The sequence below is a fragment of the Triticum aestivum genome, chromosome 6B, assembly GCF_018294505.1.
Source record: "Triticum aestivum cultivar Chinese Spring chromosome 6B, IWGSC CS RefSeq v2.1, whole genome shotgun sequence".
Lineage (NCBI taxonomy): Eukaryota > Viridiplantae > Streptophyta > Magnoliopsida > Poales > Poaceae > Triticum > Triticum aestivum.
The window spans coordinates 327,399,905-327,421,195 of record NC_057810.1 but is presented as its reverse complement, the minus strand read 5'-3'; the positions used below and the strand labels follow the sequence as shown (position 1 = coordinate 327,421,195).

General features: G+C 49.1%; 1 protein-coding gene across 1 annotated transcript in view; it reads right to left on the bottom strand.

Moving 5' to 3' along the window:
* LOC123137089 (probable serine/threonine-protein kinase SIS8) overlaps window positions 1–10,731 on the bottom strand; it is a 57,781-nt gene extending 47,050 nt beyond the window's left edge. The window contains exon 1 of the mRNA XM_044556663.1: window positions 10,558–10,731. The gene's annotated coding sequence lies outside the window, so the exon portion shown is untranslated. The remainder of the gene's footprint in view (window positions 1–10,557) is intronic.
* Window positions 10,732–21,291: the final 10,560 nt, after the last annotated feature.

Genomic DNA, 21,291 nt, shown 5'->3' with positions numbered 1-21,291 from the left:
CACAACATTGTGTAGGTTCATTTGATATGATCTTTACGTATGTTTGGGAGTTGGCATATCCTGCTAGGGGTCGCTACCCTAGAGAGCCTCCACCTCAACTGTTGTTCGGAGTTGCCAGCACACCATACTTATGGGCTCCTTGGAGGTGTTGCTGCTGCGACGCTTGTATGATTGCTCAAGGGATTCACAAGGAGGAGACACGGTTCAACAACTATCCTTCCGCTAGGTGACTACGCGTCTACTGCTAATCCCATGACCTACAACCGCGGCATATTCTTGGGTGTTCGTGGTAGAATCTTTTATTTGCGATAGCATAGTGTATCATGTTTCTTGCAAGAGGTAACTTTGGTACAACTCATTTCCTTTTAGCTACTCACATCTTTCGAAGAACCTACCTACAAGTTGGTCCAAGTTAAAGGACATTGTCGAAGTTCTGAGATGGATAGCTAATTTGTTCGAAGGGGCGTACAAGTGGCAAACAGGGATGGCTACACAGAACAAACAGCGATCTACCTAGGTTTGGGCCCCCCATAGAGAGGTAAAACCCTACTCCTAATGCTAAGATGTATTGCACTGTGTGTCTGCCTGTTGGGCCCGTGGGACTGGGGGTACCCAGGCCCGTCTGCCTTCGGCCCAGGGCGAGACGCACAAGGGTTCAACCACCGGCCCACCAGCAAGCGCTACGAGCAAGACCCCTCACGAGGCCCCCACGCGAGGCGGTCTCCCGAGGCAGCCTCCCGACGCCCCCTCGCGGGGGCAAGCAGGTCAAGAGCTGCTCAGCATGTCGCGCGGCCACGTGCCTTCACGTAGGTGACGTGCACAACGACGAGCAACGCTAGAAGCCGTGCCAGCAGGCGCGGATGAAGAGGATTTCCCCTTTGGTGCTAGGGAGCAAGGCCGGCCCGCGGGTTCCCAAAGCAATCCCCAAAGGTTGCCTGGTCGGTGCAAGAAGACCAAGACGACGGACGCGCCAGGACGGAGGTCATCACCGAGCACACCGGCGCGTCACGGGCGGTGGCTTTGCAGACGAAGACCCCCCTTTTGTCAGGATAGACTGCGCCCCTGTCCCCCTTCAAATTGCCCTTCCCGCCAATGTTTTCGGGGAAGAGGACCAAGGCATATATAAAGGAAGGCAGGGTGTCGTTATAGAGGAGGTCGACCATTCTGGCTCTCCAGCCCTTGTACTTTGTCTCCTCCACCATAGCAATCCACAAACCAAGCAGGAGTAGGGTTTTACACCGCAAGGTGGCCCGAACCTGGGTAACTGTTGTGTCTCCGGCCTGCCCCCGCTAGCTCGCTCTCGCCGTAGCATCACCGTGGTTAGAAGCAGGAAGGAGTAGGGCGGTAGGAACGAGTGCACCCCAGAGTTCAAACCTCTTGGGTCCCTGGAGCCCCGATTTCGACATTTGGCGCGCCAGGTAAGGGTGCACCGCTGTTCTTCCGCTTCGTTTCGCCTCCTCCTTCACCAAGCTTCATGGCTGACGCTCGCCGCGAGCGCGCTAAGCGCCAGGCAGGGCGCATCGTCCAGACGGCGCCTATGGGCCACGACGGCCGCCGACGCCCTGCTGGAGCCACAACAGCTGCCGCCACCGACCCCGCTGCCCACGAGCAGCAAGACTCCTTCATGCACCCCTCCGTGCAGCCGGACGTCCGCACCAATACGGCCTCTTCCTCCCGCGGCCGCCGTGGGCCGCCGAACGCGCAGGCCACGCTGCTCATGGCGCGCGAGCTGCTACGTTACCGCTCGGCCGACGCCGGCTACGACGCCTGGCTTGGCCGCACCACCGAGCTCGTCCACGCCGCCCGGGCCCTCTCACTCGCTCCGCCCTCCGTCGTCTCACGTTGGGGACGTGGCCCACAGTGCGTCTCCGCCACCTACCCTGCGCAGCGACCTCGCCGAACCCCTACGCGCCGCCGTCAGCTCGAGCCACCTGCGGAGTGCCCCCGCCGGCCCGAGATGAGGCCAATTGCCAAATCGTCCACCGCGCGCCGCCTGATGCGCGTGCTCCTCGAGCAACAGCGTCAGCGCCAAGACCGGATCATCCAAGAAGTCGCAGCGGCCGGGCACCAGAATCGCGTAGCCCTCGCGCGCGGCGTTCCCTCAAGCAGCGTGGGCTGCCGGGCTTTCACCCGCGAGCTGCGCCGGGTGATCTGGCCTGTTAAGTTCAAGCCAGAGCTGCCCCCACGTTACGACGGCGTCCCTGGCCCCACGAAGTTTCTCCAGCTCTACGCGTTGAGCATCGAGGCTGCGAACGGCGACGACAAGGTCATGGCAAACTAGTTCCCCATGGCCCTCAAGGACGGCGCGCGCTCCCGGCTCATGAATCTGCCCAATGAGTCGATCTCTTCGTGGAGCGAGCTCTATGACCAGTTCATCGCTAACTTCAAGGGCACGCACGACCGCCCCCTCACCGTCAACGACCTGCGGCGTGTGCGGCAGCGCCCTGGCGAGACCCTCCGCAAATATATCCAGTGCTTCAGCCAGGTGCGCCAGAAGATTCCGCGCGCTTCTGATGAGGCCATCATCTTGGCGTTCTCCACCGACGTCACGGACGTCAGGATGCGCGAGAAGCTCGCCATCAACAACGATCTGGCCGAAAAAGGTCGCCTCTTCATCCACAACGACCCCGACATCGCGTCCGACGACAACAAGACCAAGGGCAAGGAGGTGAAGCGCAAGGGCCTGCCGTGTTGGCAGCGGAGACTGAGCAGAAGCGTGGCCGCGACTGCGACGAGCCCAGAAGGACAACTGCCCGTTCTACGTCTACCACAACATGCGCACCCACAACACTGAAGACCGCCAGGAGCTTCAAGTCACTCCGCGACGAGCGCTTGGGCCGTCGTGGGGATCGCTATGATCACGGCCCCGGGGGAGGCCGTAGCGGCGGTCGATGGGACAGCCGCAACAGCAACCAGCGCCAGGCCTGGCACGGCCAGCCTCGTGAGGGCACCCTCAGGCCAATGTTGCCCTTCCGCCGTTGTCGCCGCCGCCCAGAAGGAACGACATCAACCAGCATAACGAGGGGGCTGGGGGCTACCAGGAGCCTCACGCGGTAGTCTGCATTCTCGGCGGAGCTCAAGCCCCCGTGTCCAACCACGTCTTCAAGCAGTTCTCCCGCGAGGCGAACGCCGCCCTCCCGAGCCTTGAGACCGCGCGGCCCCTCAAGTGGTTGCAGTATGCCATCACCTTCGACTCCAAGGACCACCTCAGGTGCACGGCTGCTGCCGGCGTGCTCCCTATGTTGTGCACCCCCACCATCGGCAATGTCGCGGTCACCAAGACCCTCATCGACGGAGGCGCCGACCTCAACGTGATCTCCATCGAGACCTTCAAGACGCTCCAAGTGCCCTGCGACCAGTTGGCACCAACCCGTCCCATCTCCAGGGTGACCGATGGGTCAACCATTCCTCTGGGGCAAGTGCGCCTCCCAGTGACCTTCGGCACCCGCCACAACTACCACACCGAGCTCATCGACTTTGACATGGCGCATTGGTCTGTCGTACAACTCCATCGTGGATTATCCGGCACTCGCCAAATTCATGGCGGCGACCCACCACGGCTACAACGTCCTCAAGATGTCTGGTTGCAGCGACGTCATCACCATCGCATGCGACAAGAAGGACGCGGTCTGCTCCCTCGAGCACGCCTACAGGGCCGCCGTGGCCGCACATTCGGATGGCGAGGATGCCGTCGGGCCTCCCAAGGGAGCTCCCGCAAGGAAGAAGCAGCTGCTCTCTCAAGCCCGCCGCGAGGCAGAGAAGGCATCGGCTGACGGCAGTGGCCCAGGCCCTGGCCTCACCGTCGGCGCATGCCTCCCTCCCACATAGGAAGGCACGCTCGACGCCTCCCTTCGGGCAGGCTCGGGTGTTTTCGTCAGGAAAGCATCAGACTTGTCCAGTGTGCCAAGGGAGGTGATCGAGCACCACCTAGCGGGGTGCCCCAGCGCGCGCCCCGCCAAGCAAGGGATACGACGCCAAGCACTAGAGAAGCAAGAGTTCATCGCACGAAAAATCTCTAAGCTGCAGGAAGCTCGAGCCATCCGTGGGGAGCGCCGCCTCGAGCGGCCCATCAACCCGGTCATCGTCCCCGAGAAGGGTGGCAACGCACACATGTGCATCGACCTCACGAGCCTCAACAGGGCTTGCTCTCAGGTCCTCTTCTGGTCGTCGCACGTCGGCCGGAGCACGGGCCTCGTCACCAACTACACCTGCATGCCCTTCGGCCAAATGAACGTCGGCGCCACCTTCCAAAGGCTGGCGCAGCTCACGTTAGAACCTCGCAAGCCTTCTGGCCCTCGCGAGCCCCCTGGGCATTGGGAGCCTCCCAACCTCTGAGCAACGGACCCCCGTGGCACACTTCGTCAAGCAGCTCGACGCTCCTACAGCGACATGTCGCCAGGTGATTTTTTGGTTACCCAAATTGAGGGCGCCCCACAGGCTAGATCATCCTCAAGCTGGCTAGGGTCCGTCCGGGTAGCCGCATCACTTTTTGGTTGTGTAACAAATCTTAATTATGCCTTGGTAAGCTTGTGTTGTTTCCATCACTATGTGTCGGGTGCGGTGCCACCTTGAGAGCGCCACGCGCTCGCGACTACCCTCCTGACCATCCCACGAGCGAGGGCTACTAGCACGGCGTCTGTACTTGGGTCTCTCTCTGCAGCGTAGATAAATCCAAGAGATCGAGCTCTGGCTTGCGGGCCTGCCCCTGCACACACCACCTCACCAAGGTCATTGGTGCCTTGTCTCCTCACGGAACAGCCATGAGTGAGTTGCGAATGCGCGTCGCTCCCCATACCCCAAAATTTGTCAACATGCAGCCACCTCAAGTGTCAAGCGTTCGGGGATCACGCAGGCGGCGCCTCGTGCACCAAAAAGCGACGGCTCACGAAGCCCCAGGGAGACAAGCCTCAAGGAGTGCACCTCGAGCGACCACGTTCGCGGGTCGTGGCTCTGTCAGCACTGCCCTTCGCAAAAGCCAAGTCTAACCACCTCATGAGATGCAGCTATCATCCCTAGAATTCCCTCTTCTAGCGACCTTGGCAGAGCCTGTCGCCTCTTTTTCGCGCAAGCCGCTTGCACATTAGAAGGGGGGTTCCCAGAGCATCGCGTCTCTGGAGCCCTCACTAGCTCCCAGCGCCCCTCACCTCCTGGCCTTGTTCCAGGCATCGCGAGACATACCAGCGACGGCTGAGGCCCGCCCGAGGGTCGGGTACTGATAATGTAGAGCATTTGGGAGAGCAAGAAAAAAAAGGAGCGAGCCTCGTGAGAAAGCTTTAGGGGGAAACACAAGATTCGAATCGCAAAAGCATTAAACCTAAAGCGAGAGAGCCATTGTTCTTACACACACCCCGCGGGGCCTACGTCGATCTAAGTGCAGGAAACAGGGCAAAATAAAGAGGGAAGCCTGAGATGACGCGCGACCATCCTCGAGGCTCCGACTTGGGCGCCGTCCGCGCCTAATCGGAGTCTTCATCCTCGCTCTTGACGCAGCGGGAGCCGTCACTGCTCCCGCTCCCAACGGAAGAAGACGCGTCGCTATCGCCGTCGCCTACGCCGAAGGAGTCGCTATCCTCGCTCTCCATGCAGCACTTCGAGCGGGAGCCGGTGACCCCGAAGATCTTCATGAAAAGCATGGTGGCCCCATCGTACTTGAGGTGGAGGGCGTGCCCCTTTTTCAGGCCGCGTGCGAGGGCGAACGACTTCCACCCCTGCTACAAGAACATGAAGCCTGTGGGGGTGAACTCCGTCGCCACCCAGGAGGGGTCGTTGCACCAGCCGTCTGGCTGCACCCACAGGCCCAGCGGCGTGCGGTCTGCCATTTCCTCCGCGAAGGAGTCTGGGAGCCGGAGCCAGGTGCAGGGTTGGCGGTGCATATGCCCACGATGAACTCGCGGGCCGCTTCGGCAGAATGGCTCCGTACCTAGGGAGGCAGGGCGGCCGTGCCGCTTCAATCACCTCGCCCCCCGCGTCCGCTGGGGCCAACGTCGGCGGCCACAGGAGAGCATCTACACCCCTGTGGCGGCATCTTGGGCGCTGCAGCAGCTACGCGAGCGCGGTCTCTCCCTCTCTCCATCGTCGCAGAGGTTGGCTCGGACCGTGGGACAGGAGGGAGGAGCTGGAAGGAGAAATGAGCCTGGGGTCCTTCCCCCTTGCCTTTATATAGCGTTCGACGAAGGGGCAATTCACGCCCCTCGCCTTCAGAAGGCGTATGAGAACAAGAAAGGCAAATGATGGCTCCGCACCGCACGCGGGCGGGCTTTATGTACGCCTAGGCGGTTGCCAAGGCGTCATGTGAGGGGGGGGGGGCGTCCGCCGCACCATTGAGCGCCACGCGTCGCGCCTGGCCCACAGGCAGTTAGGGCCCACACCGCTTCACCCCCCCCCCCTAGAGGGCGGAGACGTGCACGCCGCAGGCCGGGGGGCTACTATGGGCCCGTGGGACTGGGGGTACCCAGGCCCGTCTGTCTTCGGCCTAGGGCGCGGCGCACGACAAGGGTTCAATCACTGGCCCACCAGCAAGCGCTACGAGCAAGACCTCTCGCAAGGCGGTCTCCCGAGGCTCCCTCGCGGAGGCAAGCGGGTCAAGAGCTGCTCAGCCTGTCGCGCGGCCGCGTGCCTTCACGTGGGTGACGTGCACAATGACGAGCGGCGCCAGAAGCCGTGCCAGCAGACGCGGATGAAGAGGATTTCCACTTTGGTGCTAAGGGAGCAAGGCCGGCCCGCTGATTCCCAAAGCAAACCTCAAAGGTTGACTGATCGGTGCAAGAAGGCCAAGACGACGGACGCGCCAGGACGGAGGTCATCACCGAGCCCACCGGCGCGTCACGGCCTCACGGGTGGTGGCTTTGCAGACGAAGACCCCCCTTTTGTCAGGATAGACTGCGCCCCTGTCCCCCTTCAAATTGTCGTTGTGTGGCAACCCTTCCCGCCAATGTTTTCGGGGAAGAGGACCAAGGCATGTATAAAGGAAGGCAAGGTGCCGTTGTAGAGAAGATCGACCATTCTGGCTCTCCAGCCCTTATACTCTTGTCTCCTCCACCATAGCAATCCACAAACCAAGCAGGAGTAGGGTTCTACACCGCAAGGTGGCCCGAACCTGGGTAACTGTTGTGTCTCCGGCCTGCCCCCGCTAGCTCGCTCTCGCCGTAGCCTCGTCGTGGTTAGAAACTGGAAGGAGTAGGGCGGTAGGAACGAGTGCACCCCAGAGTTCAAACCTCTTGGGTCCCCGGACCCCCAATTCCGACTCTGCCGGAGATCAAAGGGATCTCGGTAAGAGCTCTTGGCTACAAGGTGAGCCACCGGAGGCGACAAAGGTGGGAGATGGAGGGTTAGGTGAGGAACCCTAGACCTCAATGGTGTGAGGAATGTTCCAGTTGGAATCCTCCCAACCGAGAGGCCCCTAACTACCTTATGTACATTGCTCGGTTAGGGTTACACGGCTCGGGGCGATTTACAAGTCAGTATGTGCTGCTGGGTCACACTCGTCCATGGCTCACTGGGTGTGGTGGATGGTTGCCTTGTCCCTCAGGTTGATGGAGGCGTCCCGTCTAGAAGGTAGGCCCGAGTCACCATGCCGGCCCATGTCGAGGTCGCACTCGTCCATGGCTCACTGGGTGTGGTGGATGGTTACCTTGTCACCCAAGTTGATGGAGGCGTCCCGTCTAGAAGGTGGGCCCAAGTCACCATGTCGGCCCACGTCGAGGTTGTTGGGCTGGATTCCGGCCTTGTTGGCCATATCCGAGTGTCGTATCCTCGTCGGTAGCTCTCAAATCCTTCACGAGCAAATTGATGTCTGTCCTTGCGGTTCCCGTCGAAGTCTGAGTGCGACGTATTGGAGCTTGCAGGAAGATTGCGAGGGACACATTAAACTCATAGAAGAAAAAGGACAAGGAGTCGAGCAGTATTCACCACGAGAGGTTTTAATAGAGTGACAGATGAGCTAATAACGGGTAAGTTTTGATGGTACCCAATTATCTCCAGCGGATGGAAACTGGCTCCTGACCCAGCTGAGGACATACCATGAACCAAGTTTGAGGTAGCGAATGATACTTGGTTCCTAAGTAAATCGAGAGCAGCTAGTGTCCCTCTGGGGAATATCCTCCTGCTCCTTTCAGGACGGAGCCAAGGCCACGGTACTTTGGTGCCTAGATGGTTTGGCATCCGTCTAGTGACATATTGAAGGCGCACCACAGTAGCCCTTCACTCCCGCGAGTGGTTTGGACCACAAAGGCAACCCATTGTTGGCAGTAGAAGAATCCCGATTAACTCGGTTCTCTACCGAAAGCCTGGTGAAGGCGTACTATGGTTGGACCGGCCGAGGCACATCACGACGAGCGTGCAGCCCACTAAGTAGTGGAGCGAACAGTCGTCGCTCCTTTGGTCCTCAGTCAAACGATTGCTTGGGGCCAGAGATTCACATGATCTCCACCCCTTCAGTTGATTTGGCGCGAAAAACTTAGTGGAGTGGTAATCAATGTGTCGTTTCTGCCCTGAGCACGGAACTCGAGGGGTTACGCGTAACATGGGGCGTCATGCTACCTCCTTGGCGATGGTGGGGGAGCCAATGCATGGCACATGATGGGGTTGCACCGCTTGGGCTCATACCCCTAAGATAGGAAGGTGGGGTAAAAGTGTGTTTTTACATTGTCACCTTCCAAATCCTTCCTTGAGCTTCCTTACGCTCCTCGCGTAGTGCTGCTTCTCACATCTTGCCTCGCTACACGCTCGAGCTTCTGTACACCGCGCTCGCTTGTGCCGCCGCGGCACCTTCCGCCTGCCACGCCCGGATCCAATTCCAAAGATTCAGATCCACGCCGTTTCGACAGCGGGTCACTTGCGGCAACCGCGATTCACAACAAAGTCATTGTTGACCACCTCTTCTTTGCACTTCGATGGAGCAAAATCACCAAGTGTGTGCGCAATCAAGGAATCCAGTTTTTTAGGGATATTAGGGAATTCAATTAATACAAAGAGCCACGACCAGCTTGTAGGTCTCATCTATATATGTCACACGAGACCTATACACGCAGTTAGTGTGGTCAGCCGCTACATGCATGATCCAAGAAGCAGGCACTTAGAGGCAACACACCAAATTTTGTGCTATCTAAAATAGAGTCCTCAAAGAGATCTATGGTTCAATGCCAATGGGCAAATGTAGAGGGCTATTGCGAAGCTGATTGGGCTACTTGCCTTGGTGGATAGAAGGTCAACATCTCGCTTTTGTGTCTTTGTTGGAGGAAACTTGGTATCTTGGAGGAGCAAGAAGCAGCAGGTGGTCCCCCGATCAACCGCAAAAGCAAAAGTATAGAATAACATGTAAGTGTTTGAGTGGGATGCTATGGATGAAAGGCCCCCTATCCGATTCGAGCTTATTAAAGAGAGGGCCGCTAAATCTCTGGTTCAATAATAAGTCAGCAATTAATATTGCAAACATCCAGTTCAGCATGACTGGATGAAGCATGTGGAAACAGATCAATTCTTCATCAAAGAGAGGCTCCATGAGGCACCTTGAAGTAAGCCATGTAACCTCTGGAGGACAAATAGCAGATTGTTCAACAAGCAGATTAGGTAGTTAAGAGCGTTGAGTTATATGAATGGTGTGTGTGTTGGTACTCATGGCAAGCGAGAGAAGAGAGGTGATTCCAGAAAATTCCACCCCTCCCCCCCCCCCCCCCCCAAAAAAAAAATCTACATGTTCTTCCGTGTGCTACTTTCAGAACAGGCAGGGGATCTCAACATAGATATATGAGTTTGCCGTGGTAGTTTTGCGGTACTTTTGTTTTTAGGAGATCCAAGTTGTGGAGGTCACAGTAACCAGATGTAAATATATATGTGACCAGATCAGACCGACAGCAACATGTTTGGTGTGGTTCAATAGCCAGCACAGTGCAGTTTACCACCAAAAGTTGAAAAGCAAGAAATCTAACTCCACCCAGTAATCCACGTAACTACTCTAGTACTGGATGAGGTACTATACTATCAATATGACAGGTTATAGGGAAGGGAAGCATGGCTCTTTTCAAGTAAGTCAAACAAAAACTTTTACAACAGCCCAGAAAAATCACCAATTTCCAAACGGGTCAGTAGATTGGCGACATTCACTTCGCCCACCACGACGCTCGGCCATAACCAACGAAATGCCTAATCCATATTCGGGTGTCAGTCTCTTTCAGCACGCAGTCTAAATCCCCTTTCTTGATCAAACACCGCAACCTCGTTTGACAATTGAGCGTCCGCGGCCTCACACGCATTCACGCTGGTGTGGCACAATCTATCAGCCAACCAAGGCAGACGAACTCTATCTCTCTCGCATCCAACTCCACCTAAAACCCTTGCGGCGTTGACCAACGCAGCGAGGTCAACGCCGGGAGCAGCATTACCACCATTCCCGTACCCTCCGCAGCCCCCTCCGCTCCGCCACCAAGTCGCGACCCACTCACAACGACGAATGCCCCGAATGCCGCACCGACGCATCAAAAGATCCCCTTCGTGCAAGGAACAAACAGCGGTCGCATTCGGTAGGGCGAGACGGGAGTGGAGGGAGGGGAGTAGGCATACCTGGGGACGCGGCGGGGAGAGGAGAGCCTCGCCCGCGGGATTCCGGCGGCCTCGCGAGCCCAAGTCCCGCGTGAAGTAGCGCGCGCGGGGGACGACGTCGTTCGGTGGTGGTGGGAGAGGAAAAGGGGATCTTGTGACGTGATTAAGTAGTGCAGCTGAGGGTGGGTGGGTTGGGGTGGGGGCGGGGAGGAAGAGAAGGTATTAGAGCACATCTTATCTTTATTTACCTATAAATACAGTACTAGAATGTTCGTGCGATTGCCACGAGTTTTTAAAATATTTTGCTGAAATTATATAAACATAATGTATGTTAAATTACACACGTAGAGAAAAGATAGCATGGGTAGGTAATAATTGAAGTTCATTTCACTTGCAACGTAAATTGATTTAAAAAGCAGTTTGACGATTTATACATACAGAACGATTGTTTAACTAAAATTTTATTACAAATTAAATTTCACTTGATGCACTTAAGTAATTCTCGCACGGTTAGGAATGTTGTCTATCCAGTATTTTTAGCTTACCTGTCCAGTCTTATTCTGACCTCAGCTACTCTCTCACCACACCCAGCCCTCTCACTCTCTCACCCCAAACACATCCCTGAATTTTCTAAATTAATATTATCTTGAATATAGTGATAAAAATAAATGCTTTTATTTTGAATGTTATGATAATGAAATATATAAATTTACCCGTCTATGCTCCTTGGAATACCATACGAGAATAAACGTTACCATCTAGCTATGTCAAATTTCCAGTCGAATTGCTTTATTTCGAGTGTGCCAGTAAATTCCCTCGCAAATCTTGTGTGATCAACCTCGACCAGAGCTTCTACTTCTTTGGTTGTGTGGTCATGAATTCCTCGCTCTCCCTCAAAAACACCGTAACGGCCACCGTCAACCATGCCCTGCTCGCTGGCATCACTTTCCCGTCCACAGAGGTTGCTCGAGGAATCGAGGGCGCAATCGGCATGCATGGGTTTCCACTTTCCCCCTTTGGTTTTTAACTCATTTTTAGCATGAGGGGGGATCGAGCTAGGGGGTGAATTTTTTTTCTTGGATTGATCGGTGGTTTTACGAAGCGAATCGAACAAACATGGCATATGGACTTCCTTTAATTGTGGGGAATAGTATGGATAATAGAGATCTAATAATATTCAAAAAATAGAGATTAATAATAAATACATACATCATATTTTTTATTTGGTAAGATTTAATTTGACTGGGGTATGAGTAGTAGAAGGCAAGAAAAGTTTTGGTTTAATGTAAAGCAAGAAAAGTTTTGATTTAGTTGAATTTTTGATAAGATTTGAATTGATTGAGTTAATTCATTATGTGGTTTTCGCAAATTATGATATGGTTTAGATTATTTCAAGTTGCTCTATTTACATTGATTTTTGTTCTGTGCGCCATCAATTGAGATTACTAAAAGAAACAGAAAACCAAAGAAGAAATGGGGCATGGGAGGAAAACAAGTGTAGGCGGCGCTACTAACTCTCCTTTGTAGAGATTTATAGACATAAATTTAATACTTTATGTATAGATATAATTATATGATCATCTTGTAATCGACGAGCATGACCCAGTATTTTTTTCAAAAATGTGTGCGTTTTACGTGCCGCCTACTGACCTTACAAAACTGTGACACCTTATCCTTTGTGTCCTTACAGATCATAGAGAGGGGTGACAAGACAAGATAAAAAAGAAAATTAGCAACATTGTGCTCCTCACATGTAGCACTTTTAACATAGGTCATTACAGAGTCATCAAACAAACGTACATAGTGAACTACCGGAATCTCTGCATATAGGATTCTCGCCACGTCAAAGTCAATTAAGCACTACTTACATTACTCAAGAATAGAAGAAAGAGTAAGGTCCAAAATAAAGCATCAAAACAGGGATATAAAATCTCTCGGAACATACTGACATAATATTGATGGATTGTGGATCGCATAGGCTTAGGGATTAGTAGTAGTTCTACCTTCTCCTTGTGGCTCGAGGAGCTCCCGGTGCCGGCCATGGTGCTGGTGATGGCAAAGAGTAGTGGTGGCGATGCTTCCCGTCAGCATTGCACTAACCCTAGATCGGTAGGGGATGTAGGTGGGGTGTACGGCGTCACGATGAACCTCGTGTTGCGAGCCGCGTCCCCTACCTCTTTATATATAGTGTAGGTGACAGGGGCCCGTCAACCATAATAGGTTGAGTGCCCCCAATCAGGGCGCGGATCTAAGGGCCTGGTGGGCCGTTGGGCCCACACGGTGGAGCTCATCCTAACATTCTCCTCCTTGATCTCAACTTCTACTTTTGACCTTATAATTTTACTTTACTCGTTTCATAATAGATCAATACATAGAACATGTTTCATCGTCACAACTCAATTGCCGATAGAATCAGACAGCCACAACATACATTTCTGTTTTGAAACAAATTCTTTAACCTTGGGCCCTTTATTGTCCGGAAATCTTAGACTATACCATAAAACCCATGTCGACTGTGTGTTCTCCGTACACACTTGGCGGTAAGCCTTTAATGATTAGATCTGCAAACACTTGTCTGTTGCTTTTATGCTTCAAGCATTTCTACATAATTCCGGACTTTCTCCTTTACAACACATAACTTTGTGTCAGTGTGTTTGGCATCAACACTTGACTCGTTGTCATAGGAGCGAAAAACTTAAAATGGTTATCGCTGTTGTCAACCATTATCAACTCCGGGTACAGGTCTCCTTAACCATTTTGCCTGTCCCTCGGCCTCATATCAAGCTATAACATATTTTGCATCACATTGATGATAATTGTTTCATTCTTTGGAGATTTTCCACACAAAAACTCCAAGTGTGAAAGTTAGCGATAATTGTGGATTTCGCTATACATTTCACAAGTCATGTCTTTGTACTCACAATCTTTTGAGAACACTTATTTCTTTCAGCATGAGGCCGATATCTTCGACTCCATTCCAGTGGTCTATATATGGACTGGACATTGCCAAAACAACCCGGATACGTGGACTGTGTCAGGGTAATATATTGAGCTTCCAATGGCTGAAGCATATGGCACCATATCCGTTTTCAATCTTTTCTCATCAACTTTTGGAACACCATAGTTTCCAGTTCCATTACCCTTGACTATAAGAACAGGCGTAGGTTTTCTCACATGCATACTTTAGAGACCTTTCTTAGCATGTTCATGCGACATTCCTAATACCCCTTTTATTCTTTTCTTGGTGAATCTCGATAATTATAACGAGAGACACTCTACCGAGAACATTCTTTTGAACTTTGAGGACAAGAACTTCTTTTCTCCTCCTGCAATATATTGACATGGCCACTAACAAGTAGGATGTCATCCACATGCACAGGATTAGAATGATAACTTTGCATGAATACAATTGTCCTCTCATTTTCTTTAACCCAAAATAACCTCTGATTCTACTAACTTTAAATGCCACTGCCTAGAGACTTGATCTAGTCCATAAAAGACTTCTTGAAGTAGTATCCCTTGTGTTCTTTACTTTCATCTGATGCAACTCAGATCATGATGTCGATCATGATGTGCCACTAACACTCATTGTAATCTATTCATTCTCTTTGCACAAAATCTTTTGATTTAAGTCGTGATTTACACCTTTACATATTTCCTTTGGAGTCACACTGACCTTGTAGACCCTTTATAGCCTGCTGTTTTGGCTCCATTGGAAATTACTTACGAGTCCCAGACATCGTCGGGATTCACCAATTTTATTTCATCTCACATAGTCTCTTATCATTTAGACAAAGAGACACTTCTCAAAGCTCGATTGAGGGCTTTAAATGAGGTGGAATCAACCTCCGTTAACATAGACTTTATAGTAATCAGAAGTATATGATTTTCTCATTCCTTGAGACCATATGTGTCTCAGGTACTGGCACTTCTTTCATATGGGGCTGTTGTTGCTCTGTCATTGCCAAGAGGCAAATTAATTGTATAGACTTTCATTTTCAAGAGGCAATAGGTTTTACAGGGACCTTTGTCACAAGATCCATGTTTACTCATTCCTCCTTTATAGAGCTAACAACAGGTGTTGTATAGGTCATACGATATGCTCCCCTAGATACGATCTATTCGAGTCTTAGGTATCATACCATGCTCCCCCATATTACTCCATCTTCACTAAAAATGGGGTATCTTTAACCTTTATTAGTTGGGTTTATTCTGTTAAAACTTTCTTCTTTATGGCACTTTAAGCACCGTCTTATTATTCCTTAGTCTGCTTTCGAAACTGTAAAAGATCCAGGAATACAACTATTCCCTTTCTTTAGGGGTATAATTATGACCGTCGAACTCCCCCAGACGATCACATTCTTTATTAATAGATCACTTTAGATGCATAATGTGCATCACATTATCTAAAGTATAGGGGAATTTCATCATTCTTAATTTATCTCATATTTCTTTCTCCCCCTCAAAATGTGGCAAGGAACTTTTCTGCCACAATTTCAAAACACCATTCATAATTCTTGTGAATTGAGGAAACATCGATTATCTACTTCATTTATTTGATTACTTCATATGAAATGAAATTATCTGTTAACTGGTATGGGGGTACTTTTTCCTCATTTCATTTCAGAAACTCAACAGAGTTCTTTATCATTAGTACTTTTGCAAGTCACACTTGCATATCATTCTTATCTTTAGGTTTATCTGTAAATTTTATTCTCTTTGGATTTATTGAGTGCTTAATGACCGTTACACATAAGGTGTACGGTTGATACTAGGAAAGCATAATAGCCACTCCATACTTTTCTCCTAGAGTGGGACACATTAAACGCACATGAGTCATCATATCTTTCTCCTGTCATACGGATAAGTCCTTTGCAAAATTTCTCTTTACCCAGTTGCGCAGGTATTTTCCCAAACTTTTTCCTGCCATGCGGGTTTTATTATAATCATATTTTCCCGCTATGTGGGTAATTCCCTATAAGGGGATCGCTTTATGCCAGAATTGGCTCTTTTGACTGCATATTAAATCATCAAATTCAAAAATAAATCCGAATGCTCTTTGACACACATGCTTGATCCGACGTTGGTCAAATTAAACACGCATGTTGCTTATTTCATCTCAAAATGATCTTCATAGAGAGTACATGAAAAAATAATCATTAACCAAGATTCTCAATGATCTATCTCTTTTCTTTTCTTGGATTAATATCCAAGAATTCTTTTCGTTTGAAGCCATTCTTTAGAGAGAACATACCCACTCACGTTATGACCTTTCTTAGTCATCTTTGGGGTCACAAGTACCCAGCCATTCGCTTTCACGAATGAAAGCATGGAAAACGTTTAGTCTGAGAAAACCTAGCCAATAATCAACAATAATGAGCATAAAAATAACCCTACATTGGTCTGGTTAAAAAAATATGCACATTAAACTTTTTAAAACTTTCTTTTTATATTCTAAATCACTATTGTGGCAGAATTAGAATAAAACATCATCCTTCTATATTAATTCCATATCACCGTTGGGTGGGGATTGGAAATAATGCATATAACTCATAAACAATGTGATGATAGTATTTCTTTTAAACAAATTTGCTAAGAAATCATCATCATCAACAACTTTATTGCAGCGGAACAAGAAATATTCATTTCTCTAGCTCAAGAGCATTTCTTAATCTTTATCTATTCTCTGAATTGATCACTTTGATACAAAAATTATCAGAGATTTAAGCTTTGAACATAAGACTCATAGAATTATAGTACTTTTATCATCAACGTTGGTCAGAAAATAATAATACCATATTTAAACTTTAAAACAAATGTCTTTCTATTGTCATAGCGAAAACTATCTGAATCTGATTTCGCCCACACGTGAAAAGCATTGCTAAGAACAGTTCTACCAATTAAAATTTTCCGTTGGTTCCAATTTAATTGGAGGATAAAACTTTTACTTTCTTTGTAAAAGAGCACTATTAATTATTTACGCAGCAGGAAAACATGAATAAAAAATCATGAACTTTTTGCTTTTTTCAGAAACATTTCTTTGACTAAATAAAAATTCATGAACTTTATTATTTTCTTTATAAATTCATGAACATTTCTTTTTCTGAAAATTTCCTATTTTCATTTTTTCAGAAACTTTTCTATTTTTCTGTTTACTTTTTATTTTCTAAACAAAATTTTCGTTGGATAAATTTGCACAGAAAATAAAATCTCCCCAGAAAACTAGACAAATAACAAAACAGAAGGAAAAAACTATAGCTGGAACGGCGTGCGGCTGCGGCCTCGGCCCAGCCGCCCAGCCTCCACTTTCGGCCCAGCGGCCCGGGTGGAGCTAGGGTTTTGATCTCTACCGTTTGATGGGATCAGACGAGGCAGCGATTGTTTCGCTCAAACAAAACGGCACAGCGGACCCCGACCGAAAACCCTAGCACCCCATTCCTCGATCTCTTCTCTCTCCCGTCGATGCTCTCTCTCTCTCTCCTAGCGGAAACCAGGGCAGTGCCCCGGGCGCCCGGCCCAGCCGCCGGCGGCAGCGGCGGAAAGCCACCGCGCCGCGCGCGCCTCCTCTCCATGCCCCCTTCCCTTTCCAGTTTCTTCCCTTTCCATCTGAGGCAGAGAGAGGGAGACGCAGCTCCGCGACGACGGCCTCTGTCCAGGTCGTCGGACCACCGCGCCATGCGTGCGCGCCGTCCCTTTCCCCTCCCTTTCTCCGTCCCTTTCTTCCATCCACCATCGCCCCAGCGCGAGTTCTTTTACCAAACGGGCGACGGTGATGGCTCAGCCGCCCCGGCCGCCGGCAGCGGTTTCCACCGTGCCCGCGCGAGCCCTCCCCCCTCCCTCTTTTCCTTTCTACGATAGAGAGGGAACGAGCATGATGCGCCGTCCTCTGCCCCTTGTAACGCCTGATGGCAACCTAGATGGACGGAGCGGCTGCGCCCCTGCCGACCCCTTCGTCGGTCGTGCGTTCCCCTTGCGGTGAGCGCTCCGCCATCGAATGGATTGGTGGTGGTGCTCTTTGCCCCCTGTTGGGGTGGTTCTTCGTCCCTGCACCTTGGCTTGCCGATGCGTGTGGGGATCGAGAGGAACTAGCACGGCCTTGCGGCGGCGCTCTTTGCCAGCGAGGCTCGAGGCCCTCTCCGGTAGGTCTTTGCCCTTCTCTTTAGTGTTCTAAGGGAGAGGAAGAATTTTTTTTGTTTACACTGAAATCCTAAACCCAGAACTTGGTTGATACCATTGATGGATCTGTGGATCGCATAAGGGATTAGCAGCAGTTCTACCTTCTCCTTGTGGCTCGAGGAGCTCCCGATGTCGGCCATGGTGCCGGCAATGGCAGAGAGTAGTGGTGGCGGTGCTTCCCCTCAACACTGCACTAACCCTAGATCGATAGGGGATGTAGGTAGGGTGTACGGCGTCGCGACGAACCTCGTGTTGCGAGCCACGGCCCCCGCCTCTTTATATATAGTGCAGGTGACAGGGGCCCGTCAACCATAGTGTGTTGAGCGCCCCGATCAGGGCCCGGATCTAAGGGCCCGGTGGGCCGTTGGGCCCACACGGTGGAGATCATCCTAACAAATATATGCTCGTTCAGACCAACAAGCATATCACCATCATGAGCTCATCATTTTCTTACCATCCCTCATCTATCTTATGTGTATCATCATCTTCACAACAAAGTAAAGCATCCATCTAAGTGTCATTGATGACTCTCGAAATTATCGCCACCAAAGAAATTCAGGATAGACATTGGCGATCCAGTGGAGACCATGCCGACAATGGTAAAGCTCTTGTAGATGAGCAAGCCCCCCAAAAGCAACTCTTGCACGACCATGGTGATAGGCCCCAACAAGTGCTCCTATTGGTAAGCATCTCCAATTATGACAACAAAACAATCTACAGTTGGATGAATGTTTCAGTAGCATGGCAATAACGGGAAAGTCAATTTGGCTCCTGGGTGCATTTTCTCCCGGGCCAAAAAAAATTTTGAAATGAAAAAAAAACAAGACAAAATTTCTTTGCATACTTAGTCACATTCAAATGCTACTTGCAAATTTTGAGGCAAAAAGATTAAACATTTTGTCTTGTACAAAAAAATCGAACACCAAAAGTTACCCCAAAATGTCATCCCGAATTTGTTTTTTTTTCTGATGAAACACCGTTGCTCTGGTTCGCATGAATTTTGTCATGCATGTTTGAGACACTAATACAATCATCTAAAAAGTCAGAAATTTTCAAAAATATTTAATATTTTTTTCATGTTACTGTTCATTCGAGAGCAAATGCTCCCGGGAGCCAAAACGCCACTCCTCGGCAATAACTGACATTTTAGAATAAGATATCTTATCCTACAAAGCACAAGCCACTAAATCCCGAGAATGACAAAAATCATCGGCATACTGGGAAAGTGGAAATGATACTCGTATAGTTTCAACTGCTTCAGTTTAGGGAACAAACATTAGACCAACTAATCTTTAGCTTACAAATCAATTTATCCGACTTTCTACCTATTTAATGATAGAAATTAGTTGTAGCTTCAACTGTAAATATCAATGCATGGGGAAGTCACAAGAACTCATTCCCTATTATAAATAAAATGTTTATGATTATTTTATGGTTTAACTAAATATCCTGAAAGTTCATTTTGAGGAACATAATAGTATGAAAAGTAATACTTAGCCAATCAATCTATCATTGTCAATACAGATTCTCTCTTAATCCTTTCTTGGCAGAGCTTATAGACAGCAATAAAAATATGAAGTGTAGCATCCATGTTGAACCACAGTGTGGGTTAATTTCACATTCAGATAAGTACCATTCCCGAATGCATAAGTTATGTAATTTAAAATGTGATGTGTTAGAAGTCCAACTATAGGAGTGTGTTATCCCCATTGGCATCACCCTAATTGCGTATTAGTAAAATATAATAAGCAACCACGAAAGATAAATACACATAACCAAAGAAACATAAGAATGCCAAGCAAATAGTATCAATAAAAAACATAGATCGTTTCATCGGTAAATTGAATCGGCCATTGATCATGAACACTACATGTACTACAAATTTGAATGAATTAGTTTGAATGATACCTTCATAGATGCCCATAGCTAGAATAGCTGGAACAACCCATGACGAGGCTTGTCTGAACAACCAATATTTGAGCAAGATATATCAAGGATGAGTTGTCACCTTCCATGAACACAGACTTGTGGATGTAAAGCTATAAGAACAACATTTAACATTAGAAAAATTGCATGACAAAATTACAGAACAAATCAAATAAGAAAGGTGCATTGTATCATCAGACATTGCCTTGAAGGAAATATGCCCTAGAGCCAATAATAAAGTTGTTATTTATATTTCCTTATATCATGATAAATGTTTATTATTCATGCTAGAATTGTATTAACCGGAAACTTAGTACATGTGTGAATACATAAACAAAACATAGTGTCCCTAGTATGCCTCTACTTGACTAGCTCGTTAATCAAAGATGGTTATGTTTCCTAGCCATAGACATGTGTTGTCATTTGATGAACGTGATCACATCATTAAAGAATGATGTGATTGAAGGAAATATGCCCTAGAGGCAATAATAAAGTTATTATTTATTTCCTTATTTCATGATAAATGTTTATTATTCATGCTAGAATTGTATTAACCGGAAACTTAGTACATGTGTGAATACATAGACAAACAGAGTGTCACTAGTATGCCTCTACTTGACAAGCTTCTTGAATCAAAGATGGTTAAGTTTCCTAGCCATAGACATGAGTTGTCATTTGATTAACGGGATCACATCATTAGAGAATGATGTGATTGACTTGACCCATTCCGTTAGCTTAGCACTTGATCGTTTAGTTTGTTGCTATTGCTTTCTTCATGATTTATACATGTTCCTATGACTATGAGATTATGCAACTCCTGAATACCAGAGGAACACTTTATGTGCTACCAAACGTCACAACGTAACTGGGTGATTATAAAGGTACTCTAGAGGTGTCTCTGATGGTACTTGTTGAGTTGGCATAGATCGAGATTAGGATTTGTCACTCCGATTGTCGGAGAGGTATCTCTGGGCCCTCTCGGTAATGCACATCACTATAAGCCTTGCAAGCAATGTGACTAATGAGTTAGTTGCGGGATGATGCATTACAGAACGATTAAAAAGACTTGCCAGTAACAAGATTGAACTAGGTATGGTGATACCGACGATCAAATCTCAGGCAAGTAACATACCGATGACAAAGGGAACAACATATGTTGTTATGCGGTTTGACCGATAAAGATCTTCGTAGAATATGTAGGAGCCAATACGAGCATCCAGGTTCCGCTATTGGTTATTAACTAGAGATGTGTCTCGGTCATGTCTACATAGTTCTTGAACCCATAGGGTCCGCACGCTTAACGTTCGGTGACGATTTATATTATGAGTTATGTAATTTGATGGCCTAAGTTTGTTCGGAGTCCCGGATGAGATCGGGGACATGACAAGGAGTCTCGAAATGATCGAGCCGTAAAAATCGATATATTGTAAGGCTATATTCGGACATCGGAAAGGTTCCGAGTGATTCGGGTATTTTTTGGAGTACCGGAGAGTTACGGGAATTCGTATTGGGCCTTAATGGGCCATACGGGAAAGGAGAGAAAAGGCCTCAAGGGTGGCCGCACCCCTTCCCATGGATTGCTCCGAATTGGACTAGGGAGGGGGGGCGCCCCCTTCCTTCTTTCTCCTTCTCCCTTCCCCTTTTCCTACTCCA